A 24,363-nucleotide genomic window follows, 5' to 3' on the forward strand; every position below is an offset into this window, starting at 1 on the left:
TATATGTATGGTGTTTTGTTTTTTGGGTTTTTCTTTGAGACAGGCTATATAGCCCTGGTTGTCTTGAAACTCACTATGTAGACCAGGCTGGCCTGGAACTCAAAGAAATCCTCCTGCCTCTGTCTCCCTAATGCTAGTATTAAAGAGCACTTCTCACTCCTGCCTCCTAAGCAATGAACCCACTTAGTAGCTCCTTGTGAGATGATTTCAGCTAGCCTGGCCTTCAAAGCAGGGAGTTAGTCTACCACTGTAGCTACTGCAAGACCCGACAGCAAAAAGGGCCTTCTGCTGACCCCTCACGGGGGACATGATTGCAGGAATTAGAGAGAAGGGCCAGGCAGAATTCACGGTGACTGCTAGGGAACAGCAGCGATGGTTCCCAGGAGTTCCCCCATCCATTTTAGCCTCCCTGTGAGACACCCACCGGATGCTTCCCTCAGATGGGAGGAACTGTAGTTAGCTCGCCACTAAATTTTGTCATGGGAGTTAAAAGCAGAATAGTTTGAGACAGATATCATAAATCATTCTTCCTTCGAGTTCCCAAGATGGAATAGCTCAAAGAAACGTGGTTTCTACAAGTATATGGTTACATGGCACTCGTACATACAAATGTACTTTTTCCATACATTGAGTCTAATTTTGGTACTGGGAACCTTGACATCGCTTCTCCATTCCCAGGTTAGCCCCTGTTCTTCCTATGGTCTGATGACCCTTTACCTATGGTCCTACAATGGCCAGGCAATTTTTCTGTGGTTACCTATAGTGTGGTTATGTGGTCTGGCCTTTTGAAACACAGGCTTGTAAAAGAAGTTGCCTACAAACCTGAGCTCTCAACAACTTGGAATCTTTGATCATCTCAGCTTCCTTTGTTCTGATTTTAGAATCTAGACCTACAGCATGAGTCTTGTTTCTAAGAAGGGACTTCGCTGTCCTGTTGAAGAAGCCTGAGAAAAAGTTTTCAAGGCTACAGAGAAAACAAGGACTAGAAAAATGTTTAGTTATTGCCAGTTCTTCCACAGCCACTTACATAAGGGCTGGAGTTGAGACAGGCTGTCCCACCCGGGCTCAGCATAACAGCTAACACTCCTGGGGAGCGATGACAGAAACAACGTGGGAACCACAGGGTTCTGGCCCATGACGTCCAGGAAGGAAAACCAAGTGGTGTGTGGCGATTAGTCTTTTCACAATGATGCGGTGGTTTCCTGGGGTGTTTGGAGGCACTTGGTGGGGGCACAGTCTCCAAGAGGGGGAAAGGCTCTGAAAACAAGATATGAATAGTTCCTTGTTTTCCATTTTTAAGATAGAACAATGCACACTCGGCTGCCTGAGCCTAAGAGTAGAGTCAAAAGTTCAGGTGTCTTTTGGCCTTTCAGATCCATCCTGTCTCACAACAGCACAAATAAACACTGTGTCCAAATCTGGGACAGTTTCAAAGTTTGAGAAAAGCCACGGACAGTTTTGTTCAATTGAATTTTGCAGAAATAAAGAAACATACTAAACCCTTTCTTCGGGAAAGGAACACACAAACACTAACTCCTCCAGGAAACAATGTGAGGGCCACAGGCATCACGTTAAGATGTTCAGAGGTCCAAGGGGACAGCTCGCTTCCCCCACGTTAGTGGAAAGCAGATGTGGCTGCAGCTTGGTAGAGGCGAACAAACAAACCTGGCCCCACAACCACAAGGCGAGCTTAGCTTTTCTTCACAGGCTCCCTCTGAGGGAGACACCACGGCCTCTTTGTGTGCTGTTCCCAGCTTTACACGAGAATCTGAAAAACAGTTTCCATATGCTTTCATTTAACTTCTGGTTAAAATGTGGGTCCAACCTTCCTTGTTCCTCCCTCAACAGCCCATATGAGTAATTGCCCATTGGCTTTTCTGCTTGCCTGTCTACCTAGGAGTTTTTTCTAAAGCCAGACACACCTAACTCTTAGCATCTGTCATCACAATAAGGTTTCTTCTTGCTTGCTTCCGGATGACAAGTTGAAGCTAGTATAGTCTTACATGTAAGCCATATCTAATCAGCATTTAACCGATGAAACTGTGTCTGTCTCGCTCATTCTTTGTCTACCTTTCTTGCCTCTCTACCCCTTCTCTAGTCCTTTCTCCTTCCTCTCTGTTGCCAGGGAGATGGCTCAGTGGGCAAAGGCACTTGGGACCATGCCTGAAGATCTTAGTTCGTTCCCTGGAATTCACATTGTAGAAGGAGAGTGGTGACCAACTCCAGCAAATGGTCCCCTGACTCTGCAAGCATGCCATCAAGTGTGTGCCTCACCTCCCCACACACAAATGAGTAAATAAATGTAAAAATATTTCAAGGAAACCAAGTTTGTCTGTTAAACACTCTCTAAATGTCTGATCTGTGCTTGGGATATACGCCATATATATCACAGAACAGAAGCACACTCCCTGGGGTTTCCAGGGTTAGCGTTAGTCTGTGTGGGTTGGAGCCATGATCCATTTGAACTAAGATGGAATCCAAGGGGCGAGAGAGGAAACACACAGAACCACAGGGTGCTCATGAAGACACCTCCGGGATATCTCACCTGGGTTAGTTCTCACTGTCTTTTTGCCAGTTGTCCTCCAAAACCATCACGGACGGGGTGGACTCTGTTCTAATCGTTCATCATCTTCAGTTTGCCTTTCAGAGTCTTGAGAAAACAGGAAAGCCAAGAATAAAAGTTGTCCAGGACTTAGGAGTTGCAAATGGAAAAAGCACATCTTGAATCAAAGAAAACCTAAAATTGAAATGTATTTGTTCCTGAGACAAAACCAGGAGAACCGGTAGCAGATAGAGATGCTACAACTCTAGGGTGCGCTGCCCACACTCCTCCTCACTTCTGCCTGTGGTCATTTTCCCAGACCGTGTCCTACCACGAGGTGAGGATGTGATCACTGAAAGGACAAGCATAGGCTCAGGACCCCCACGGCCGAGTTCTCCGCACAGAGGGCAGGGGATAAGAGACAAACACAGGAGATAGAGGACAAGGGAAAAGGGACGGGAGCAAGGGAGAGGGAAAGGGGTGTTAGTTCCTGAGGACCATGGACTGCCTCTGGATAGAGAGGAGACAGATGTGACCCACAGGCAAATGGTGGTTTATAAAGGGAAAAGGGGAAACACCATGTTAGGATGAGGTGTTTAATTTTATTTGGGCATGTTAATTAGGTGAGCCAAAGGGGGCTTCTGAAGGCTGGACTGCAGTGCTTTGATAGCTGGACCTTGGTAGTCAGCCTCAGGAAGAAGTGATTAAGTAAGGGTGTAGACCTTGCTGGCAGCTTTAGAGATGCAATGTAATAGTTTTAGCAAGACAGTTACTGGGGAAGAAGGGCGAGCCTGCCAAGCCATGTTTGCCAGGCTGGCCAGAGTTCCTCAGTCACCAACACACTTATCTCCCTATAGCCTGTGACTTCTACCTGTCCCCACTTCCCCACTCCCACCCCCGTCAGCCCCTAAGGGAAGAGTGAGTTAGCTACGCAGTTTACCTTCCTGTGTCATTCCCCACCCCCAGGCCTATTTAAATGTAATTCAACAACAGCCATTACAACACCTGAGAAGGGGACCTGCAAAGACCACTGAGTCACAACAGGCAGTTCCTTCCCCACCCTCTTTGTTCCATCAGAGGGGGCCACATGTACATGTGACCTGGATCTCACATACCCCCACAAAGGTACAGCGACAGTCACTGTCCCGCCATCCTAGAAAGGACCAAAATAAGGGTTTGTCTGATTTTCTTACCATTGCCAAATATCATTAAAAACTACAGATGAAATCTGGATTTTTGCAGAAAAAAAACCCATAGACTTAGAGAGATAGAAATACAGAGGAACCTAAATAATTTCCTACCTCCAACCAGAACTGAACAAGAAAGAGGGATGGCAGGTGTTCAAAGGTCTATGGGTCATTCACTGCATGAGGAAAAAGAAGAAAACACCTAAGATCCACCTACGAAGTGATTCTCAACCTTCCAAATGCTGTGACCCCTTAATGCAGTTCCTCATGTTGTGGTGACCCCAACCATAAAATTATTTTCATTGCCACTTCATAACTGTAATGTTGCTACTGTTATGAATCAGAGCACAAACATCTGTGTTTCTGGTTGTCTTAGGTGACCCTGTGAAAGGGTCATTTGACCCCCAAAGAGGTCGTGTCCCACAGATTGAACCACTGATCTAGATTCTGTGAGGTAATGGGTCTGTGGTCACCCTAGCCTGAGGTAGAGCACTGAACCTCCCCTCACTCTTAGGAACCGGTTTAGTGGCCAGCAGAGCTTCCGATGCAGGGCCCCATTGAGGTGTTTAGTGTCAGTCACCCTGTGTGGGCTAGGAATTCCCAGTCTTTAGAAACTAGGACTCTGTCCTTGGTCTTCATCTCATTGTGTCACATGGTGTCTCCTTGTCTGTGTTTGTCAGCATTACCATTCCTTTCCTCTGAATCTTTGTCAGATTCCCTAACTCACAGCCCATAGGAGAAGCATGGGAGAAATACAACCATCTAGAAAATCTTTAGAGCAAAATTTTCAGATCACAAAGAATTAGAGAAAGACAGACATAGAAATGCATACAGACAGAGACAGACAGAGAGAGAATTGTTTGCTTTCCATCCCAGAGGTAGGGAAAATCATGCCCACCACCACTCCCAAAAAGTACTCCACTCCCTGTGAATATGGAGTTACATCCCAGAGAAGTTAAGGCCACCATTAAAATGACTTAGAATGGGAGAGTGCCACGCATCACTTTGGGGAGGGCAATGTAATCAGATCCTTAGAGGGGAAGAGAAGCGAGGCGAAGTGACACCTCATGAGAAGGACTTACTCTAGCATTGCAAGTTTTGAAGACGGAAAAAGAGGCCATGAGCCAAGAGAGGCAGGAAGTCTCTAAAAGACAGAAACGACAAGGATATTGTTTCTCCCCTATAATTCCAGCTTTGACTTTAGTTCAGTGCAACCCATGTTGGGCTTGTAATCTACAGACTATAAGATGGCACATTTGTGTTGACTGATCCGATAAATTTGTGTGTTGGTAGGAAGGACGGGTTGTTGCTGCCGTCACAACAGGAAACAAACCCACTTTGTGCTTCATCTTGGAAGCTCTTGATGATTCCAGAGACTGGGCTGTGGAGAAACAGCGGTGTGCACAAGGAGAACAGATCTGGGTCTCATGTCACTATGCTCTGTGGCTTTGTGTGCATTGGTTTCCATACCAGTAAAACAAGACCCCCTTATAAAACGGTCCCCAAGCCTCTCTCCCTTGAGGTCTGCAATGTAACGGCCACTCCCTTTTCTTGCCGGTACCAAGTGTCGTGGCAGATCTAGCTGGCCCTGAGCTGTTGGCACACCACTCAGAACAGAACGCTGACTAGGCAGGGAGGGTCCACTGAAGTACAGGTGCCTCAGGGCCTGTCCAATTGAATGCAGGAACAGGAGCCCTGGGGAAGATTCCAGAAACTCCCAGGTGCTCTCTATCTCTTCTCAGAAGCCTTGCAGTGCCACCTGAGGAGCACTGGGGAGCCCAGCTGCTAGAGAATTATAAGCCCCAAGTGGCCACCATAATTATCCTAAAGGAAGAGGACTTGGGTTGGCCTCAGAGGAGAAATGGGCTCCACATGGCCTCTACATGGGATCTACATGGACTCTGCATTGGCTCTACATGGGATCTACATGGACTCTACATGGGATCTACATGGACTCTACATGGGATCTACATGGTCTCTTGAGGAACTCGTGAGAAGATGAAAAGCTGGAGTGCTATGGGCATACCAATGCAAGAGGAGGATGGGAGAGAAAGTTTTGTATGTCCTGATATCCTAGGGGCATAAAGAAGCCACATGATGGGGGTCCTTAAGATTCCAATACAAAGAGACAAAGCCTGAATGAGCTCCTGGAGGCCCTGCTGTATTTTGTGCCATAGTGTTTTCCCAAAGCTCAGTGGCATGGCAGGAGTATCACAGGCGCTCGGTGGGCAAAGGAATGGATAGGTGTTGCTCTCATGTGTACCCTATGCACTAGGTTTGGTCCCCAGGGTGGAGCAACCCCAGGAAGAGGAGTGTTTAACTGGTGGGACGTGGAGGGAGGGTCTTAGACCATTCATCCCTATAAATTAATAATTATCTCTGGTGTTTATTATATCAAATGAAAGATGACTAGCACACATTTCACTGTTTTCTGAGTAGAATACAGTCACAGCTCAAGAGGAATTTAAGGGAGGTGAGTGGACCTCCATATACAGAGTGGATCCAAAGAGCCAGAGACGAACGTCCACTTAGAAGCAGTAGATACAAAGATTGAGCTGGAGTTTGGGGCAATGTAAACTTAGAGGAGTCGCATGAACCTCTCCAAGTGGGAAGGTGTCGCTTTCTTTCATACAGATCTCTAGGAAACAAACCTACCACTCGTGAAGAGACACAGCACGGTAACTCAGCACACAGAAAGCAAAACCGGAGACACCATTCTGACCCTCACTGCGCTGTCAGTGGGAGGGGCCAGCGATGAACAGCTGCAGCCCAGTCTCCCCATACCCAGGGCTGATTCTTGGTTCCTCCCTAGCCCTCCTTAGACTCAACACCCCCGAGTGCCCTCTCCAAGTCCAGCTATGTCAATGCTTTTTCTTCAGATTCCTTTCCAGACTTCCTTCTCCCTCAAGTCACGTGAATCGTAAGACCAGATTTACTCCAGTCACACACATCTGACAGGCTTGCTTTTCCTGTAGTGCAGCAGTTCTCAACCTGTGAGTCACGACCCCTTAGAAGGCCCCATATCAGATATTTACGTTATGATTTATAGCAGTAGAAAAATTACAGTTAGGAAGCAACAACGAAAATAATCTTATGGTTAGGGTCTCTACAACCTGGGGGACTGTATTCAAGGGTCACAGCATTAGGAAGGTTGAGAACCACAGGACCTCCTGTCCCAGAACCTCATCAATCCAGTTTTATCCAGGTCCAGGTAGCCAAGGATGCAGACAGCACTTGCCTGAAAGACTCTCACAGAAATCAATGGAGAGCCACCTCCCAATGGTGTCCAGGCTTAGATACCAAGGGCAGGCCCCATCTTCTTCCTCTTCATCCTTCTCTCCCAGTGTCCCTTGATTTACCTCAGCCAAAGTCCTTTCCAGCGGGGACAGAAAGGTAATTGATGGCCTTAAGGGATCTCAAAGTGCTATTGAGCAAAATCATAGCGCAACTCTGTGCAGGTGCTTCCTGAAGGGGGGGAGGGAGGGGAACATCTTTGGAAAGCCCTAAATAACCCTGGTCAGGCATGTCAGCTTGACAAATGACTCCAGAGAAACAGCCCCGTTGTTCTACTGTATGTGATTCAACCAGAGCCACCATGGGGGGGGGGGGCTTCCCTGAGTCTTGCCATTGCTCACCAGGAGGGATTCCAAGGCACTTACTTGTATTGCTCTTCTCAGCCTCAGTCCTTTTGACCTTGGTTTCTGGTGGTTTTATTTAGCGAATCCCAGATTTGTGTCCTTCAGGTATAAACCGCATTCACTGGGAGATGGAACTGTAGGGGGGAGCCCTTCCAATGCACCCGGAGGTCTCCCACCCCCCCCCAACATCTGCCTTGATGGCAGTTCCCTGAGCTTCTTAGCCTTATAGCAACAAAGACTACACACTCCTGGAGTCAGAGGGTCCCTTTGTCTTCTCCAACTCAACACTTCTCAAATAACATGCCTACTTTAATACTTTTCAGTGACTGAGACGGAGACTAGAGAGGTCACACTCGCTGGTTTCTGGTATAGGTTCCTGGGACCTCAGCCAGGTGCTCAGGGCTGGAACAAAAGCATCATCTCTCAGTTCCCCTCGGTACAGACTGCGCGGTTCAGAGGGGTCTGCGGGGCTCACTGAGGCTTAAGCCATAGCAATGGAGGGTGATATGGAGAACCCGAGGGCTATATAGTTGTTTAGCATACCCAGCAACATGGGCAAACAACAGCATCTGGTTGTGCTACGTCCTCTGTCCCCCCGGCAACACGGTGATTTGGTTCTTTCTGTTCTCAACAATAAACCCATGGTAACGGGAAAAGGTATATGATCTTTTAGAAAGTAGGTCTGCAGTAAAACTGTCCTGATAGCAATCAGTGTGGACAGCAAGCGGGCAAGTGTGTGACCCAGGGCCTGCAGAGTACACACACACACACACACACACACACACACACACACACACGCACGCACGCACGCACGCACGCACGCACGCACGCCACTCAGGTCTGTTAGATCTGCTGTAACAAAGAATTCTGGCCACTAGACTATGGTACACACATGAACGCATGGGCACTTGCTGTAAAAGGACTCGGGAGATTGGAAGGTTGTCTGCCAGCAGAAGTGATGTCTGCACGTGAGTTATCAGCACAGTCCTGCACAGGACAGCGCTACTGGTGTGGAATGAAGTCCTGGGAGCACACAGAGGACTCAGCCAATGTGTCCCCAAAGCCACGATCTTCTGATTCATTTTCTTCTTCCGGTTTATGTGCTCTGGGTTTTCATGCCCTCGGTGCCCATCAATGGCAGCTTTGTTAATGTGAACAGAAAGCAAGATGAATTCATTTGAAATCAACATCTCCTGGGTCTCACTGTGTGCTCCTCCTCACCAGGGCTGAAAATTCCAACCCTGAGATTGGAATCCTGAATGAAATTGCCTTTAAAAAAATTAGTATTAAGAGACATCTGGCAACTGGAGTTAAGGGTCACAAAAGTTCTGGAAGTTGCACCTGTCTATTTCCCTCTGGGGATCAATCCCCCTTGGTTCTTATACACAAATCATCAGGGTCTAATTATGGAGGCCCTTAGGTCAGACAAACTCAGCTGCAATTCTGACCTGGCCTGCATGTTAGCCTGCCTTTCTGCAAAGTGCCTAGCTGCTCTCACACCTTGGCTGGGCTGAGGCAGGACTGACAAGGAGGGGCTTTGTATGAGCTCTGGATTGTTTTTTTTTTGTTTGTTTGTTTTTTTGTTTTTTTGTTTTAGAGACAGGGTTTATCTGTATTGTTTTAGAGGCTGTCCTGAAACTCACTCTGTAGACCAGGCTGGCCTTGAACTCACAGAGATCCGCCTGCCTCTGCCTCCTGAGTGCTGGGATTAAAGGCGTACACTAACAACACCCAGCTGAGCTCTGGATTCTTGACAGACTCTGGTATCCTCTGGGAAATGAACAGACCTTCCTACTGCAGAAATAAAGGGGATGGAAGATGGACAGATGGACAAGATGTTCTCACCCCAAGACAGCAACAACTGCAGGTGTGTATGTGCTCGCACACACATACCATGTGCCCATTTGACATTGAAATCAACAGATTCTAAAACATAGATTTTTGAAACCATACAGACCCAGTTTTGATTCTGTTCTGTCACCTGTTAAGCCTGTGAGCCTGGGTGAGCTAAATTGCCTTCTGTTACCATGGGTTTATTGTTGAGAACAGAAAGAACCAAATCACCGTGTTGCTGGGGGGACAGAGGACGTAGCACAACAAAGCACTTTAGCAGTGCCTGGTTATTCCAAGAGCTTGGTAAATGATTGATAACAGTGCAACAATAACAATCGTGGATGTCTCTTCTTCTATTCACCCCCTAAGCACACCACAAAAAGTTGGAGTTGATTCCATTTTTGGCTGTTCATACAGTTCTTTACTAGACAGAACTATATCATAGGTTACAAACTATCAATATTTCTGTCCCAGTGAATTCCCAAACTCAGGCCATCTGCGATTTGGGAATTGAGAGTTTATCTTCTTACTTAAGACAGAGATAGAGAGACTCTGCGCACCAAGACTCCAGCAGACACCAGCTACTTATCCACAGAGTCAAGATCCAAAACCAGTTTTCCTAAGTCCTGGTCTTGGGATCTTTTCACTGATCCACTCATTGTTTGGGAGGCATTTAAATAAGCCAGTTCTTTGAAGGGCCAAGAACAAAGAAAGGCGGCTTTGCATGGTGTTTGATTTTAAGTGGTGCCCACAGAGAACACCAAAGAGAAACCTTTGCTTGGAGAGTCTCTCCACAGTTCCTGTCCTCTGTTGAATATAGCTCAAACTGTACTGCATGAATCGAAAACACAGGGCTTCCCATCTGCAATGTGCATAGCACTGAAGCAGACCACGTGCACTGAGAGCCTGGTCCCCACGGAAACAGGGATAATTTTTGCTCCAGAAGGCATAAGAATTTAATAACAAAGGGCAGATAGATTCATTGTCTTCAGTAAAAAGCTCCTGGTTCTCAGACACCCCCATACATAGATGAAATAGGGGTGGAACAAGAGAGATTTAAGCACCAATTCCTATGGAACTCACAGGGTTCTACAGAACTTACCATAACAAACCTGGCCTTGGCCAATGCTTCGAGGTGTGGCTTTTCCAGCCTGCAGCTTTAGAAGCTAAGCCTGGCATTTGTAGTTCAGCAGTTAGCCCTCATGTGAGCTCCATGAACACAGGGATCTGCCATAGTTTTGCTCTTGCTGTACCCCAAATGTTCAGAACAACACCCAGATGTAACAGCTGCAGCATAGCTGTTGAAGAACAAACAATCCAGTGTGTAAGTTGAAGCAAATAGCTTTCCTTCTTTGCACCACCCGTCCCCATCTTGAAAAGTATAGAGTTTGAAGACTGTCACCTTCATCTTATTTTTAAAAACCAGTGCTAGTGAGTGTCAGATGGCCCGAGTTTCACAACTCTCTTGCTTTTTTATATTCTTGTGGTGCACCATGGATATTCTGCCTTTTAACAGATAAACCTGAAGGCTAGTCCATGGGAATGGCCATATGAGTAAAAACATAGAAAGACATTTGGTGGCTGCTGTTTCTTTCTTCACTTGAACAGTTTTCTTGAGAGCAGTTATGGGGCTGGAGAGATGGCTCAACAGCAGAGAGCACTGACTGCTCTTCCAGAGGACCAGGGTTCTGTTCCCAACAATGACGTGGTGGCTCAAAACCTCTCAGAACTCCAGCCCCTAGGGCATCTGACTCTTCTGGCACCCATGCACTTGTACTCTACCCACACAGGGACAGAAGACAGACAGACACATACATATCGTTAAAAATAAACCTTTAGAAAGAAAGAAAGGAAAATTATGTAGATGGTGTTATTTTATGTGGAGTTGACTGTGGAGTTCAGCCTCACCTGTGATACCAAAACAGTGTATTCTGCTGGGCCCTTGTTCTGGTTAAGCTTGTTCCCTCAAGACAGGCATTGCAATCTCGTAAAGATCCCACTGAACCTCTGAAGCAAGCCCTTCATGGAAGAAGGCCAGAGAACTTCCCAGATGGTGAACTGCCCTGCCAACATCCTCAGGCTGTGACTTACGCTATCCCTCAAGCTCATACTGCATGGGAAAGCCCTCACACACTGAGCCTCCTCCCAAAACACCAGCTCAATCAAAAACCACATATGCATGGCCTGACTTCAGTCCAAAAAGTAGAAAACCGCAAGTAGCAACATAGGTGAGGTGTTCATGTTTAAAGTATATACATGAGTTTACGAAGTCTGAGGGGTGGGGTCTATGGCATCATATTTATCTTGCCATAGTGAACAATAAGAAAAATAAAAGCACTGAAGATATAGAAATTGGCTCTATCCCTCGCCAGCTGGATATTCTTCTTGAGAACCACACTCAGCTGAAATTCAATTAAACCAAAACATTATCTAGGTTAGTTGGTGCGGACCTGTAAGCCAAGCTTTAGGGAGGTTAAGACAGAAAGGTTGCAAGTTCAGTGCCTGCCTAGTTTATCAAGTGAGTTCAAGGCCACCCTAAGCAATGTCATGAGACCTTGTCTCAAGATAAAAATAAATAGATAAATGAATAAATAAATAAATATAAGATGGAATGAAATGTTCCCACTGATGCAACGGTGGGATGATTGTTATGGAGGTAACCAAATGCCTTTGATTGAGGCCTGCTCCACAGAAGGGATTTCATGTCTGGTCCTGGTATCCTAGTTAAAAGCCCATGATTTGGGAGGACATAAACCCTGAGGGAGGAGGGAACTACTGTTGTTTTGTAAAGTAGACATACAGCCCAATTGCCAACTAAATATTGACATTTAGACCCATAGATTAAGGCTGCTTTCAGCTTTGATCAGAACAGCTACTGCTTGCAGGTATCCTGTAACTATTGATACAGACTGAATTGATGAGACTATGTAACTACAGAAAGCTTAGGCTTAAACGGAACACCTACATTCCATGCTCAGGGGACACAGAAGAGCATGTAACATAAAGAATGTGGGAGGCAACAGATGGGAAAGAGCATGATGCAACACTGTCCTTTTGGACATGACGGGGGTTTGCACCATGAACTCACACTGGATCCATCAGCACATGGACAAGTGGAAGGCATGGGTGCCCCCTAGAACCTGTGGGTCATTAATGGTTGCTGGAGGAGGAGGAATCACATCCATTGGTGAGTTGCTCTTTCTCAAGTAAATAACCCCTCACACATGCTCACGAAAGCATCCTTAATTAAACTTAGGTGTGTGAATGTGTGCGTGTACACGCATGCACGCTCTCTCTCTCTCTCTCTAGATAATATAGTCAGAAGAAAACTTCCTGGGAAGGAGTGGCTCATCAGGAGGGACAGAGGTTAAGAGAGATGAGGAGGAGAACACAACGAAAGGACATTACATAAAACTGTGAAAGAATAAATAAATTTTAAGTGAATGTATAAAAATAAATAAATAAATAAATAGGCCCAAAACACACCTTAGTAGTTGTCTTAGTTTGGATTTCTATTGCTGTGAAGAGATACCGAGCTTTCAGCAACTCTTATAAAGGAAAACATTTAATTAGGGTTGCTTACCCTTTCGGAGGTTTAGTTCATGAACATCGTGGTGGGACATGATGGCCTGCAGTCAGACATGGTGCTGGAGAAGGAGCTGAAAGAGCTACATCTTGATCTGCAGGCAACAGGAAGGAGTCTGAGTGTCATACTGCATGTAACTTAAGCAAAGGGGACCTCAAAGCCCACCCTCTCTGTGACATACTTCCTCCAAGGCCACACCCCCTAATAGTGCTACTCCCTTTGGGAGTTATTTTCTTACAAACCACCACAGTAGTAAAGTGCTCATCTAACATACACAAAGCCCTAAGTTCAAGGCTCAATATTGAAGAAAAATGTGAATAATTAAGAAGTCATTTGCACATCCCATTGATGAACATTCAACTGGCCTGGTCATTTGTATTTCACATAGAAAAAGCAGCTAATGCAGCGTGGTTTGGGTTAAAAGACCAGATCCCCTCTGAGAGACTTGTGTTCTGATTCTAAACATCAGCTTCTTTCTTTGCCCCATAAGGGCAAAGAAACTGTGTTATTTAAAAGTTAGAGAAAGTACCCACCCACTCCCAGGAGCCTGTTTCATCAGCGATACTTTGCAAAGATGACAGCCAAAGAGGCCACTGCTTAAACTGAGCATGACCTTCCCTCTTCAGAAAACACACTCTCGACCTCAGCAACCTTTGGCTTCATGTATAAAACTTAGGGTGCCAATACTTCCCAGCCTCATCAGAACAATGTTTTAGTAGACAAATTTGTAGAAACCAAATTTGCTATTATATTCATTTGTCCACAGCTTTCAATGGTCCAAACTAAACATTCCTATTTAAAACAGGGTTTTCTTTCCTAACAACTTAGGACACAGATGGATGGGCACGCATACACACACACACACACACACACACACACACACACACACAGAGAGAGAGAGAGAGAGAGAGAGAGAGAGAGAGAGAGAGAGAGAGAGAGAGAGAGAGAGAGAGAGAGAGAGAGTCTTGCTTACCCCAGCAATTCATTTCTCATTTTGGTTTGGGACACAGCCAGTTGGTAAAAGGGTTCGGCCTGTGTTTACTGCCTCTTTGTTCTCAGGCATTTCTGGGGCCTCCTGGCAGCCCTTTGGTCTGCTGCAAGCAGCATAGCCTTCCAGGGTTGCAAAGTCCAGACAGATCTCAGGCTCCGACCACTGCCTTGGGCTGATAGAGAACAGCTGGAAGCCTTTCCTCTCCTAACGCAGGCTCATGCCCAGCTCTCTAGGCAGACATGAGGCAGGGGCTGAGTCTCTGGCGCCAGGATCCAGCTCTTGCTGGAGTTCTTTCGCAGTCATTGCACTCTACCTTGCCAGGCCCCCACTCAGGACTTTTCATTTGCCTCTCAACTCTCCCGATCTCCAACCATAGATCAAGGAACTGTAGGTAGATGGGCTCTCGTGTGTGTGCCCATCGTATCTGCCTTTCAACAGTGATGCTACGGGTTCCAGCTTCCAGGAGGCCCAGGGATGGCTTTCTAAATATATTATCTACGCATTCAGCACCAGTGCAAGCCTCCAGTCCTGACTCCAGTTAAGAGTTCTACTATGACTGAACTTGAAGTTGTAGCCTGTGCCCTAAGTCAGATTCAGTCGCCCAGCCTCAATAAGCCAACTAAAGGAGATTAATAGTGGAGAGCAGGAAGGGTGTTCTTCAATATGGCCACCCAGGGAGATCCAGTGACGCCTCTGAGAGACCCAGGCCCCAGCAGATCTAAGATCCATAACCTAACACAATCCCAGAGCATCCCCACTCTAAGCCCTAAGCCAGTGAAAGAAACACATCCTGGATTTGGGACCTGAGCCAGTGAAAGAAACACTTTATCCCTGAACCCAGAGCCAGAGAAAAACACCCTGACTGTGAAACCAGAGCCAAAAGAACACACTTTGCCCCTAGAGTCAGAGCCAGTTAAAGAAATATGCTCTGGTCCTAAAACTAGCACCTAAAAGCTAACATGGACCAGAGAAAGAAACACAGTTTGGCCCTAAAATCAGAGCCATCTCTGCCCTGACACAAAACCAACCAATCCCTGAGCAGGGAAAACCAACCAATCCTTGAGTATGAAAGTAGTAACCTCTAGTCTAGAGGTAGGACTCCCTATAGATCTTAAGCCTAGGAAAGTAACTCCCTAGCCTAGAGATGTACATTGACCCTTTCCTGACCTTAGCCCAGAGGGGGCAGCCAATCCTAAACCTGTAACTTGGAATTCCCCTCACCCCAGGAGGGGGGGGGCGGCAGCCAATCCCAAGCCTATAAACTTGGGAATTCCCTGGGAGGGCATTGGGGGGGGAAGGGGGAGAAGCCAATCACAAACCTATAGGCTTGGAATTCCCCAAGCCTCCCTGCTATAAAAACACCCTCCCCACACTGCTGCTCTATGCTCCTACTGCTGCTGTCACTGCTGCTGTTGCCACTTGGGAAGGATGGAAGGCATTCAGTCTAGTGGTCATAATTTGGGGATCCAGACTTGGGTCACAACCCCATAGTCTGTCTTTGGAATCCTGAAGTGAGATTAACACTTAAATAGAGGGCCAAGGATATTCATACCTAAGCAGTCTAGGTCAAGGGGTGGTCCTTTTCATCATTGACCCATTATTGTGTAGACCTCCATCTCATCTTGTAGTTTGGTCTGACAAGTTGTTAAAGCTGTGTGAAATCTCTGACACAGCTGTACTTTCCCCTCCAGTATGAGATTCTTAGGGGAATCCTCATCCATTTGGAGTCTACTGTTCTCAATCATCTAATAGATTGAGGGATGCTGTCCTTTAGAAAATCTTTGATTGCACTTCTCTAAACTTAGAATAAAATCAATTCCATTCAAGTTGAACCCCTCTCCAGCCCTCTGATCTCCCTGCCATCATTATACCACTTAAATACATGCCATGGCAAAGGTATTCAAAAGCTGTATGACTCAATAGTCAAAGACGCCATCATTAGCCTTTAACTGACCAAGATCCAAAACTAGTTTTGCCATTGTATGCTGTCCTGGGATATTAAAACCAAGTCTGTAATCTCCCTTTGCCTCAGTTCCTCGAATGTAAAACAAGGATGGATAATGCCTAGCGCTGGTATAGAACTTGATGGAGGCGGTAGGCAGAAAGGGCCTAGTCCATGATGGTGGTCAGTATCAAAAGTCTAAATATCAATTCTGGCAGCCTCTGCTCTCCTCACTACACTCTGGGTTTGTTTCTTCGAGCACCCCGCAGCTCCCATGAGAGACTCAGTGGAATGAATGAATTCATACAGGTTTCTGTGGGAGGTATCAAGCCTCTGGCCTGTTCTCAACTTTGAGAATAGTATGGCCAGTTGATTTGACAAACCTGTCACCAGCATCATGCATAAGCACAAATCTATGGGACAGAAAAGTCCCAGTTTGCTGTCCTTGCACTGAACTGGGGAGACAGAAACACTGGTGAGATGTTGTGATTAGGATGTGAGTTAGGATGTGAGTTAGGAGGGACTGGAATACGATAAAGTGGACTGCTAGGAAGAAATGAACAACCAGGAACGTCTAGAGGAGGACACAGGGAGCAGAGTCCAGACAGAGTGGGTATGCAAAGACTCAAACATGGCTCTGTAGAATAAGGACTGCTTCCGCGTGGATGGAAAGACACGAGAACAGGCAGACTCACTCCGAGACTGTAATCGGGTGGCTTAGGCCACAGGGAACTGCAGATTTCAAGATAATCAGGCAGGTTAGGTCACCACCTCCAATGCTCCCCTCCACCTAGCCCCTGGGGTGAGGGGGACAGGAGAACATCAGTAAGACATAGTAGAGTGGTTAGGTGACTTAGTTTGTTTTCTCCACTCTTGATTTTCAGTGGAAGGAAATGTCTTCTCAAAGTCCAGTTTCTTCATCTACACGGCGAGTCTCTGCTCCTTTTAAGGGAATACTGTCACTCCGACATTGATGTGTGCCACCCTGTGGTGGCTACTGTTTAAAAACTCTTTGAAGAAAGGGTTGTTAATGTACCCGTCTAGAAGACACACAGAGCAATTTTCCAGAAATCCACTGCACTCTTCACACATGGCCTTGAACATCTCAAATGGATCTCCCCAACATCCTTGTGGCCAAGCTTGACTTCTCTTTGCCTCCCTTTGCTTCAACCAGAGGACAGTGAGCTACCAAATCTCTCCACTGTGTTGCACCACAGCAGAAGCAAAGAGTGACACAGGTAAAGGCACACGTGTCCCCATAGCCATTCTTTGTCATTCTTTCCCATGAGAAAAAAAGCAAACAAACAAACATGACAACACCATAACAACTAAAATCTACCAGGGCCTGAGGGAACAGTGGATAGATTTGCTACGTAGTCTGACTCATCAACAAAGAAATGTCGTGGACAAGTGGCTTCCCAGTGACACTGTCTCTATGTAACGTCACCATCTTCCAAGCTCAGGACCTGTCCTGAGGCTAAAACCAGACAGGATATCCTGTACACATTGAGGGAAATTGTACACCAGAGTCTTGACGAGTGTCATTGACACATCTGAATATTGACAATGCCATGTTTTATTATGTAAGAGACCTGAAATGCTCTGTCAAACCCCAAGAGGGTCCTCTGTAGTAAAGAGAGAAAATTAGCCACCTAATTTGTTGCCTTTGTGATCTAGGATTTCCCTTTCCATAAAGACTTTGAATTTGCAACACATCCACTCCACAAAGAACCCTGGTAAGGGGACAGGATCTTAGCAGAACACAGCAGAGGTCTAGGAAAAGTATTTAAATGAACATTATAATTATTCAGCAAAATCCCTCTGGGCATAGCAGGTGACCAGACATCTACACTGAAATCTATGCTCTCCATCAAGATGATAATACAAAAAAAAAATTCACATGAGAAAGTGAAAGATTCGATTCAAGAGAAAAACGACTTTTAAAACCTGTTCCATGGAGTCGTTCAGCTTCCCACTCTTTGAGCCTTCTCTAAAGTCTACAGAGACTCGAGTAGTGGTTTCCTGATTCCAGTTTGTCCTTTCCCACTCTTATTTAACAAATCCATCAACCGCCCACCCTGCTCTGGGAACCCAGCCCTACACAAACAATGGCCCAGGCAAAGTCTGCGTAATACAAACCAAGCCTGCCCAGAAGGGGAAAAGGCAACTTAAAGAGACAATGCTGGGGTGCTCTGGCGGGGACAACCCAGCATTCAGCTCCTTCTCCTCCTTGGACTTCCCCTGACTTTGATGTCAGTGGCTCGGCCTGGGCTCCTTCCTAAGTAAAATGCACATACCTGAATCTTCAGGAGGTTGGTGGTAAGAGAAAGCAAGGCCTTGGGAGGCAGATCTGGGCCAGCTGTCACTGCACAGCTATGTCTCATGCAGTGACCCTGCCAGCACAAACCCTTCTGAGAGAGCACCCTGGAGCAACCCTGGGAGAACTAATTCCTGGGCCTCAAGTTAATTTTACTGGATTCTTTGATTTGCAGTACTGGGTATTGAACCTAGGACCCCATATGTGCTGGCAAGCACTCTGTCATTAAGCTATGGCATCCCAAACTCTCTTTTTACTTTTTATTTTGAGACAATGTCTCACTAAATTGCCCAGGCAGGCCTTGAGCTTGACATCCTCCTGCCTCAGCCTCCCAGGAAGTATGATTACAGGCCTCCAACGTCAAGCTAGCTTTGCCTGGTTATTAAGGAGCAGTAAATTCCTCCAGAGAATATCTGGGGGGCAGTAGAAAATGTCTTGTATTTTAGGAAGTTTTCGTATTTTCTCCAAGTGGTCACACCTACACGCTCTTAGAAACAGACTACTGTTACTCCACTGATGGGCCAAGGAGTTAGCACAGAGTCCCATCAGGTTGAGAAGTCAAGGTCATCTCCCTTACTGCCATGTTGATGTGTCTGTATAGTGTAATCTAATTGCATGAGGCTTCACCTGGCCTGCACCCATGGTACTGCTCCTTGGAATTCAGGGTATATCTGAGACCAACGTTAATTGACCCCAAACATCTAGGTCCCACCCTCTTCTCACTCCTGCCTCCAATTACAGAGGCTACAACTTAATGGTTCCTCATTTCCAGCTAAGCAATGGCAGCTGACCCCATTCTGCCCATGAGATGGAAACAGAAGCCTCCCATAGAACATCAGAAAAATACTCCTTTCTTGAGCAAAAGACAGTCTGTGATACTCTGTATCTGATGGCACTCTGACCCATTTTGGGTCTGCTCATACTTCACTTGGTATGGAGAGAGTCCTTCTGCAACACCTAACTTTATGCTATTGGCAAAACCCAAAGGCAACAACAGAAAAACAAAGAGGAAGGAGAAGTTTAGCAGTTCAGAAACAATATTGAAACACCTGCATGCTCCTAGCCTACCACCATCCATCCTGCCCCCATGGCTCTTATGTCATCCAATTAAAAAAAAAGACAATCAAATTAAAATGAAAAATATGTCCTCCAGACTTTTCCAGCATGGTCTGTAATTTGTCTGCTTCTTCTCATGGAGGGTGTTATTTTCAGTACTGGTGTCTGGACCTGAGGCCCCAGGTGAAATGTCACTATTCAACCATCAAAGAGAAGTCAGCAAAACTCAGGAGAGCCAGCAGATCAGGTGTTGGCTTTCTTCTTCTTGCCTCTCCTTGATTTTCTGAGTCCCTGAGCTCTGGTGGGATCCCCCAACTTTTGATGCTGCCTCCCACCCATCAGTTGGAATCATTCACTACAACCTGCCCAGACCAAAGCAAAGAGAGGTGGCCGCGTCCTCCACGCAGTACTGCTCAGCCTTGTTGTGCACTGCTAGGTTCAAACACTGATTTTTTCAGACTGGCAGTGGTTCTCACCCGAAGCATAAGCTGCTTCTCAAGGATGTCATGGGAAGCATGTGGCTTCTGATGCCAGGGTTGCCAGGGTCTGGGTGCTTCCCCTTGCTTCAGACGTGGAACTGCAGGCAAGTCTGGGTGACTGGGATCACAGAGAACCCAGCCTGAAGTACTGGGTACAGCAGTCCTCCATTCTGCTGGTGACCTGTCCTGCCATCTTAGGCGGTACATGACCCTTACTCCTTCCAACACACCATTGCCCACCACCACACAGCTTGCTCTTAACTCCGCAGTCTGTCCTCGTAAGGTCTGTTGCTTGATGGGAAAGTTTGTCACTGGACACAAGTCCACTGAAGGAAACAACGTGGAGGAGGGAGACTAGCATAATGCTTATATGGTCAGCAATGAGATTAAGGCTTAGCTCTGCCTCTCACTGTCTCTGACATCTCAGACATTTACTTTCTCTTTCATGTCTTGAGCTGTTAAGGAACTAGTGCTAATGTGGGTGTTAGTTGCTGAGTTGTCAGTCTGTAAGATCCTATAAATAATTTCATCATATACCTGCCAGATAAATGCCAATGAGTAAAAGCAACTACTTATTGAACATCTTCCTGGGGTCAGGCATTCAGGCTAGGTACATTGTAGTCACTCTGTAGTCCTCATAGTGACTCAATGACAAACAAGTTATGAGCGTTGAGAAGGTTAAGTAACTTTCCCAAGGCCACAAGGCTATTGAGAGATACATCAGAGGTAGGACTTGAACCTAGATCTATCTGATCTGAAGTCTTATGTGAAGACCTATGTGGAGGCAGCAGGGTTGTATCAAGAAAACCACAGTTGAAGAAAAAATCCTGGTAGGGAGCTTATGTAAGGCCAAAGGCAGCAAGAGTCACTCCTGGAGAGGGGATGGGGATGAAGTTTGGTCACCAAAATGAGACAAATGTCCTTCCTGACGAGTGCTAGAAGATGTCACCATCGATACTATTGGTTAACCCAATTGCCACCCCCAGTCCTTTCCCACAGAATCTCACCTGTAATCAGTAATGATGTGTCTGCGCTGAACATGGAGGCATTCCACTCGCTAAACACTGATGGCATTGAATATATGCACCATCCCCAAAGCACATGTTGCAACCTACCCATCCAGGGGATGTTGTCAGGAGGTGGGCCTCAGGAAAGCGACTGATGCCCTTATAAATCCATGGAGAGGGGGACCAATGCTTTCTCCTTTCCATGCATGATGTGAGTGTTAGTATTCAGGCATCTTGGGGTTCCAACAGGACATGTCCTCAGCTGCAGCCACTAAGAGCACCACTGTGCACATTCCCGGTGTTCCCTTTTAAAAGAGCCTTGTCTACCTCCCATCCTTCTCTCTCTCTGTGTGTCTCTCTCTGTCTCTGTCTCTGTCTCTCTCTCTCTCCCATTCTCTGTCTGTTCCTCTCTCTCCACTCTCCCTCTCTCTCCCTTCTCTTTCCTCTCTCTCCCCCTTTCCTCTCTCCTGCTGCTCCTGTCTCTGGAGGCCAATCTGTTCCCCTTCCCGTTCCCCTTTTATGATCCCTAATAAAAAACCCTCTGCCTGAACCCTGTCACATGCTTCTCTCACACAAGCTGATTTTCTTAAATTGCAACAGTGAGGGCCCAGCAACCAAGCAACCTGGGAGCTAGGAAAGCGGCCTCAGGAGACACTGACTGCCATTGCCTTTCCTATGGACTTTACAGCCTCCTTCCCAGAAATAAATTCTTCTTTTTGTCAGCTACCCAGCCTGAGGTATTTTGTCTCAGCTGCCTGAAGCAACGAAAGCAAAGCTGTTCAGAAAAAGAAACTGAAAGAATTTAGTTTCTTAAAAATAAAGGTCTAATATGTGATGAAGACAGGACCTTCTGTCTTTGCCTCTGGAAGTTGAGAGTTCTCCCGTGAGAAGCGGTTCCACAGATATGGTAAAGATATGGCAATGCTGAGACGGCAAGGAAGCACAGGAATGGTCACCAAGTCATCCTGCGAACGCTGGAGCCCATCACCCAAAACTTCAGCAAGCGATAAACTCAACTCTGGGTTCCCTAACCCAGTCAAGCATCTTAGTCCTGAGGGAAGCAAGAGGCACCACCAGAGAAAAGAAAATGAGCTTTAGCTACCCAAACATCCTCTTCAAAATAAAAGTTTCTCCATCTCATAAAACAAAATAAAAGTATCTCATAACACAACCTGTACCTCACTCTACCAGATGTTTCCAAGGTTAGCTGGTTACACAACATTTCTTCTTCTTCCCCTTTTTGGAGCCTCCCCAACCATGACCACACCACTAATGATAAGCTATTTAAAGGCACCAAGTAGCCTGAATCATTTTTATGCCCACTACGCTCCCCACCCTGCCTGTTAAGGAAAACTGTTTGTGCTATTCTTATCCTGAGTTGTCATGCCTACTATAGACGGGACAAAACAAACCACCTTTCACACACACACACACACACACACACACACACACACACACCTACACAGAGAGCCACACATGTTTACCGACTCGAAACGAGAACTGGCGAGATTTAACCAATGGGAGAGATGCAACCAGTGGTGAGATCTGGAGAAAAGGAGACTGAGGGCCAAAAGGAGGCGAGAGAGACGGCACATCGGCAGCCTGGCTGGACACCGTGAGACCAGCTGTGCTAACCTGACAAGTGACCTGCCGTAATTAAAAGCTGCTCCTTCTTTCTAGCGTATAATCAACTGGAACATCGGTGTTTATTCCCGGGCTTTCCTGCTCTGTGACTGGAGGACTGGTGGGATCCCTGACTCAGCTCACCCACCTGGCACAACTTACATAGCAGTCACACTGTTTTAGGATAGTCGGGAAAGAAGGGGCGAGCGGATGCCTGTGCCCACAGGAGAATGCTGCAGGAGGCGGCATCCACCGTGAGTGGTGCCTGAACACACCAGAAATGGGACCTGCTAAGAGCCAACCCTATTTAGGTTGAATCTTAGCAGGTTCTTTTCTTTTCTTTTCTTTTTAATGTGCATTAGTGTTTTGCCATGGGAAGTTTCAGGTCCCCTGAAACTGGAGTCACAGACAATTGTGAACTGCCATTTGGGTGCTGGGAGTTGAAGCCACTGGAAGAGTGGTCAATGCTCTTAACTGCTGAGCCATCTCTCCAGCCCATTAACTGGTTGTTTTTACATCACTCTGTGTCAAGGAGGCAAAACCAGATTTCTTATTGGTTAATAAAAGTCATCTGACCTGAGACTGTCACTGAGTGGGAGAGGGCTTACCTAGCACATGCAAGACCTTGGATTTGATTTCCGGTATTACAATAAACAAACAAATAAATAAACAAATAAATATTTTTGTGATATGGTGGTACACACTTGCAATCCTAAGTCTTAGGAGGTTGATACAGGATCATAAGTTCAGGACCAGCTTGGGCTATATAGAAGATCCTGTTTCAGAAAAAAACAAGAACCATTTGTGAGAACAGGCTATGATTTTGCTGGAGGTCATCATTTACTAACCTAGGATGCAAGAAAGAGAAGCCTGTGACAGCGAGAAGCCTCCTCTGCCCCTGCCTGGGGTTTCCTGCTCACCACACAGAGGCACTTTTCACCAATGCAATCTGCACTCCCTCTGTAGCCTTAGGAATGAATGAGACCCTTCAGGTTCCCTCAACAGAGCACCCATGCAAGAAGGCAGGCTGCAGGAGGGAGCGGAGGAGAGTCCCAGTAAAAATAAAAATAGAGATTTCTGCAGGACGGGCCATCCAGCTGCCAAGGCAACTTCTTCCTCCTGAAGTTGAAATGGATAGGAAATTAAATCTGTGTTCTTATCTCCATGGGCAACGTTCCAGCCTTCTTCCTCTGTCAGCTGAACTCACTTCTCCTCACACGGTCTGTTCTGTCTGTTGGTCATGCTTAACCTATTTCTCTGCCACCAAAGCTACACGAGCAATGGCACGTGTATTAGCTGCCTTGTCACAGTAGAGCGAGTCAGAAAACCAACTCTGAAGCCTAAGATGGCCGAGAAAAGGAGAATGTTTACTCTTGGGCTACTGGTCACAGTCCGTCCCTTGGGCAGGTCTGTCAAAAGAGTACTGACCGTAGTAAACCATGTTCTGAGATGCGATTATGTGAAATGAGCCCGTAGCACCTCTCTCTCTTTTAGTATGCTAGTGGTCATTGTCTATTGTCTCCCGATCATGCCATGCCCATTGCCACTTGTTACAATCTTTCCAGGAGGTGATGATTCTGTGTTGAGGTGTCACTTTTGAACTGTGACATAAAAAGCAATTTGAAAAAAAAAAAAAGCCGGTTGTTGGTGGCACACGCCTCTGATCCCAGCACTCGAGAGGCAGAGGCAGGTGGATCTCTGTGAGTTTGAGACCAGTCCGGTATACAAGAGCTAGTTCCAGGACAGCCTCCAAAGTCACAGAGAAACAGTGTCTTGAAAAACAAAAACAAACAAATAAACAAAACCAAGAAGAATAAAAAAAAGAAAGAAAAAAGTTCTCCAATGAGACAAAACTTCAATTATTTTTTTCTTCAGGAGATTCTTTTATGTTTTTGTCGTTCTCATCCATTTCTGCAAACCTCTACTCCCTGCTATAACTGCCACTATCCTGAAACACCAGGTGGGGACTTTTGTCCTGACACACTGGCCCTCAGAGTGGAAAGGTTTGTGGTGACATGTGGTCAGAAGTAAAAAGATGGCATCTTGAGGCATGCATGCCTTCCAGGAAGATAACACAACCCACAGCACCTGAGGAAAACAGCTAGCTTCCTTAACGCCCCGTGGACATGCATGTGACAGGAGGAAGCTGGTGCCTGAAAAGG

At 46.3% G+C, this 24,363-nt stretch overlaps 1 long non-coding RNA gene across 3 annotated transcripts; it reads right to left on the reverse strand.

The window, feature by feature from the left end:
* Positions 1-983: 983 nt before the first annotated feature.
* Positions 984-13,778, reverse strand: LOC110341037. 3 transcript variants are annotated; one of them, XR_005869678.1, is made up of 5 exons: positions 13,760-13,778; positions 12,784-12,880; positions 10,303-10,498; positions 2,546-2,650; positions 984-1,768 (listed from the first exon to the last, which is right to left on the reverse strand). It is a non-coding gene; the product is annotated as an uncharacterized LOC110341037 (long non-coding RNA). The 3 variants fall into 3 exon arrangements; XR_005869662.1 differs by lacking the exon at positions 13,760-13,778 and having other exon boundaries at positions 2,546-2,737; positions 12,784-12,915; XR_005869648.1 differs by lacking the exon at positions 13,760-13,778 and having other exon boundaries at positions 12,784-12,913.
* Positions 13,779-24,363: the final 10,585 nt, after the last annotated feature.

Source organism: Mesocricetus auratus, unplaced genomic scaffold (genome assembly GCF_017639785.1).
Source record: "Mesocricetus auratus isolate SY011 unplaced genomic scaffold, BCM_Maur_2.0 Super-Scaffold_2245, whole genome shotgun sequence".
Taxonomy (NCBI): domain Eukaryota; kingdom Metazoa; phylum Chordata; class Mammalia; order Rodentia; family Cricetidae; genus Mesocricetus; species Mesocricetus auratus.